Source organism: Sciurus vulgaris (genome assembly GCF_902686455.1).
Source record: "Sciurus vulgaris genome assembly, chromosome: 8".
Classification (NCBI taxonomy): Eukaryota; Metazoa; Chordata; class Mammalia; order Rodentia; family Sciuridae; genus Sciurus; species Sciurus vulgaris.
The window spans coordinates 85,256,103-85,261,496 of NC_136468.1; the positions used below are offsets into that span (position 1 = coordinate 85,256,103).

The 5,394-nt window shown below is 37.1% G+C and overlaps 1 pseudogene across 1 annotated transcript; it reads right to left on the reverse strand.

Annotated features, from left to right (window-relative positions):
• Positions 1-4,273: 4,273 nt before the first annotated feature.
• LOC306668870 (developmental pluripotency-associated protein 2-like) lies at positions 4,274-5,053 on the reverse strand (annotated as a pseudogene). The gene has a single exon. The product of its transcript is annotated as a developmental pluripotency-associated protein 2-like (transcript).
• Positions 5,054-5,394: the final 341 nt, after the last annotated feature.

Below are 5,394 nucleotides of genomic sequence, written 5' to 3' on the forward strand. Positions count from 1 at the left end.
ATGTTGGCAAGGACGTGGGGACAAAGGTATACTCATACATTGCTGGTGCGACTGCAAATTAGTCCAACCACTCTGGAAAGCAGTATGGAGATTCCTCATAGAACTAGGAATGGAACCACCATTTGACCCAGTTATCCCAGAACTCATCACATACCCGAAGTACTTAAAATAAGCATATTACAGTGTATATAGCAGCTCTCTTCACAAAACCAAACTATGGAACCAACTGAGGTGCCCTATTGAAAGATGAATGGATAAGGAAAATGTGGTATATATTCACAATTGACTGTTACTCAGCCACAAAGAAGAATGAAATTACAGCATTTGCTGGTAAATGGATGTAACTGGACACTATGATGCAAAGTGAAATAAGCCAGTCCCCAAAAAACAAAGGCCAAATGTTCTCTCTGATATGTGGATGCTAACACACAATAAGCAGGGGAGGGAAGAATAGAAGTTCACTGGATTAGACAAAGGGGAATAAAGGGAAGGGAAGGAGGTTGGGAATAGGAAAGAAAATTAATTGGACATAACTTTCCTACATTCGTATATGAATACACAGCCAGTGAAACTCCACATCATGTATAATCAGAAGAATGGGATTGTAATTAGAGTAAGTTATACTCCATGAATGTATACTATGTCAAAATACATCCACTATCATTAATATCTAAAAAGAATGAAATAAACACTATATCATGTTCTTTAAGTTGAAGTCAAATGACACTAACAACTTATTAAAGTGTAAATATCACTATAAAGGTAAGAGTATAGTCAAGTTGGCAATACTCTAATACTATTAATGGTGGTGCATGAGACACTTTTAACTCCAAAGGTTAAAAAGCAAGAGTAGAAAATAGCTGTCATAATTTGCTAACAGATGATATATAAAAATGTTTATATAAAAAATCTAAATGATATATAAAAAATGTAAATGGGACCTCAGTAATAAAATGTGGGACTGGAAAAGTTAAAAGTGTAGTGTTTTTACATATTGTTCAAGTTGTTATCAGCTAAAAACATACAGTTGTATGATGTTTTGTGTAAGCTTCAGGGTAATCACAAATAACTTGTAGTAGGTATATGCAAGATAAAATAATCAAAGCTCAACAATATGAAAAATCATCAAATCACAAGGAAGGTAAGAGATGATGACTAGAATAAGGAACTACAAAACATTCAGAAAACAATATAATGTCCAACATGTCTTTACCCATTAATGATTAAATGTAGAAAGAATAAATTCTCCAAATGATGAAGAATGACTGCATAGATTTAAAAAGCAAATTTAAAATCCAGCCTATATGAGGCTTACTTTTGTTTTGAGATAACACAGACTGAAAGTAAAGAGATGAAAAAGGATATTTCATGTAATAAGTTTTAACCAGAAGAGAGCAGAGGTGGTTATACTTTAGCAAAATAAACTTAAAAGTTTATTTAAAAGTAAAAACCTGCCACATGAGACAGTTTGTGAGAAAGGGTAAATTCATCAATTATATAAATATGTGTGCACCTAATATCAAATCGTCTGACTATATAAAACATGTTTAAAAAACTGCAGGGAGAAATAGACAACAGTTTAATGATAGGGAATATCAATACTCCACTTTCAATGATAGAACATTCAGATAAAATCAATAAGGAAATTTCAGACATGAACACTATAGACCACATGGATTTAACATACAGAGAACATTCCATCCATCAGAAACAGCATACACTTTCTTTTCAAGAGTACAAGGAATATTTTCCAGAACAGATTATATGTGAATTCATGAAACAAATCTTAAATCTAGTAAGATTAAAATCATACCAAGAATGTTTTATGACCACAATGGTATGAAGTTAGAATTCAGAATATTAGGAAAATTGAAAACTTCACAAATATATGGGTATTAACACACACTCAAATAACCAATGAATCAAAGAAGAAAACAAGGAAAGTAAATAACTTGAGACAAATGAAAATGGAAACATATCAAAACCTATGAGACAAAAGCAATTTTAAGATATTCATGGAAATAAACATATATTAAGAAAAAAGAAAGATGTCAAATAAGCAACCTGAATTTATACCTCAAGGAATTGGAAAAAGAATGAAGACCAAGATCAGCAGAAGGAAAGAAACAGTAAAGATCTAGACAAAAATAAATAGAGGCTATAAAAATGATACAAAAGATTAATGAGACTGAGAGAATTTTTGTTGTTGTTGTTTATAGCAGCTTTATCCCTAACTGCCAGAACTTGAAGCAACCAAGGTGTCCTTTGGTAGGTGAATGCATACATGAACTGTGGCATATCTTAAGAATGGAATATTACTGAGCACTAAAAAAAAAATCCATGAGAACATGGAGAGACCTTAAATACACATGATATGATTCTAAGTATAAAGCATTCTAGAAAAGGCAAAGCAATGAGAATAGTAGATAAAATGTGATTTACAGAGGACTGACAGGAGAAAGAAACAGGTAGACCTGATGGGTGGAGGAATAGGGCAGTGAAGCTGTTCTTCATGAAGTATCATGTTGCATACATGTCATCCAACATTGGTCAGTGACTGGTGTAGTGGCACAGATACGTAATCCCAACTACTTGGGAAACTGAGGCAGGAGGATTGCAAATCCAAAACCGGCCCTAGCAACTATTCTTTTGGTATGAGGAATTGAACCCAGGGGTGCTTTACCACCATGCTATACCCCCAGTATTTTTGTTTTTAGACAGAGTCTTGCTAAATTGTTGAGACTGACCTCAACCTTGTAGTCCTTTCATCTCTCGGATTACAGATGTGCACCACCACACCCAACCAGCCTCTGCAATTTAGTGATACCCTATCTTGAAATAAAAAAATTTATAGGATTGTGGATATTGTTCAGTGGTAGAGTACTCCTGGGTTCAGTCCCCAGAACCACACACACACACACACACACACACACAAATCAAAATCCTAAAATGTGCCAGGCATGGTGGCATATACCTATAACCCAGCACCTCAGGAGACTGACAGGAGAATTCAGTCAGCCTCAACAACTTAGTGAGGCCCTAAGCAACTCACTGAGACCCTCTCTCCAAATAAAGTACAAAAAAGGACTGGTAATGTGGTTCAGTAGTTAAGTGCCCTTGAGTTCAATCCCCAGTACCAAAAAAAAAAAAAAAAAAAAAAAAAAAAAAAAGGTAAGACGCTCAACAAAAAGAATTAAACCAAATATAAATTGTAAATTGTAGACAGTTAATAATAAGTACCAATAGTGACTCATCAATTGTAACAAATGTACCACATTAATAGAAGTTAATATTGAAGTCAGGTGTGATGGTGCACACCTATGATCCCAGCTACTTACGAGGCTGAGGCAATATTGCAAGATTGAGGGCAGATTCAGCAATTTAGTGAGACCCTTTCTTAAAATAAAAAGGGGCTAGGTTTGCTGGGTGTGGTGCTTGCCTGTAATCCTATGATTCTGGAGACTGAGGCCGGAGGATTGCAAGTTCAAAGCCAGCCTCAGCAACTTAGCGAGGACCTAAGCAATTCAGTGAGATCTTGTCTCAAAATCTAAAAAATTAAAAGGGCTGGGGATGTGGTTAAGCACCCCTGGGTTCAATCCCCAGTACCAAACAAAGAGGCAGGGGGTTAGGGTTATAGCTTAGTGTTAGAGTATCCTTGGTTCGATCTTCAGTACACAGAAAAAAATTAATAATACAAGTGGCAACTAGAGAAGTATATGAGAACACTTTTGCTCAGTTTCCCTGGACACCTAGCCCTTCTCAAAATAAAAAAAAGTGTAGCTGGGTTTGGTGGTGCATGTCTATAATCCCAGGGGCTCAGGAGGCTGAGGCAAGAGGATCTTAAGTTCAGAGCCATCCTCAGCAATGGTGAGGAGCTAAGCAGCTCAGTAAGAACCTGTCTCTAAATAAAATACAAAATAGCAAAATAGGGTTGGGGATGTGACTCAGTGGTTGAGTGTTCCTGAGTTCAGTCTCCAGTACCAAAAAAAAAAAAAAAAAAAAAAAAAAAAAAAAAAAAAAAAAAAGTTTATAGTTAATACTTGAGTTTGACACAAGTAATTAGAAGACACTGAAGATGAAGATGTTCAGGACACAACCCAGAAATTATCAAGCTGCGTGACAGTTTACCTATGGGCTGTCCACCACTTGTCCTAGTAGGGAAGAATTTTTGCAAAATTTATGTCTTGTTTTGGGGCCAATAGTGGGAAGGCAGAAAGATCTTTTTCTGTTTATTCTCAATTGCCTTCAGATCAAAATAAGACTTCAACATTGCTTAAGGTGACACCTTTTCATATTCTACAATGCATTGCTTTTTCTCTCCCGTTATAATTAATCCTTTCATCATCATCTTATTCCTTTTTACACATTCAGGGCATAACTAGTATCTTCTAGTCCTGGGGATGGGAAGGTACAGATTGGTAACAGGAAGAGAGAAATCATCCTCTTGGGAGTGTTAGGCACCCAGGTCTAACCTGCATGGAACTGCAGGCGAATCCAGCCTGCTGTCTGCAGAGAGAAGCTGGCCATGAACCACACACCGCCTGACACCAGAGGTTTGCAGTAAAAAGGCCTCCTCAGAAGTAGGGATGGGACATGAATTCACAACCTTGGCTGAGCGGCTCTGGCAGTGATCCTTGCCCAAGATGCCAACATGGACTCCTGAGCTGAAGTTACCACTTCAATTATATTAGTCTCTTCCTCTTTCTTATTACGACCTTTCTGTAGCCCTGTTGCATCGGTCACTGCCTTGCATTTCCTGGAACATGGCTTTAATCTGGCCTCCTGAAATGTCTCGGGAATATCATTTTTTCTGGGGTGTGCATGCTTCTGGAACCTCAAGTAAACCTCTGTTTTCTGGCCATTGGTACTCAAATTGTTGGCACCAGTTTCATAAAATGTCCCGAGAAACGTTATTAATCAGAGGCAAAATGGTTGGCAAGAGGAGGAGTGATATTTTACAGTTAGGATTTGGGCAAGCTTTGAATTGTTCATTAGTTTGTGGTAGGTCAACTGCATGTTTGATATCTGCAGTTGAAGAAACACTTGTTTCCATGAGAAGTTCTTATTTAGGTTCCTCTATAACGGAGACCACTGTTCAAGTCACATTTTCCTCATCTAATTCCTCCTCAAAGAAGTTCTTCTCAGTGATACTGTCATTTGAGCCTGGCATTTTCAGGAATACTGCAAGAAGGCAAAGGCAGCGGACTGTGAGGTTTTTTTTTTTTTTTTTTTTTTTTTTTTTAAGATAAGATTGCCAAAATCAAAACCACCCTAAGATTCCATCTCACCCCAATTAGAATGGCGATTATCAAGAATACGAGCAACAACAGGTGTTGGCGAGGATGTGGGGAGAAAGGTACACTCATACACTGCTGGTGGGGCTGCAAATTAGTG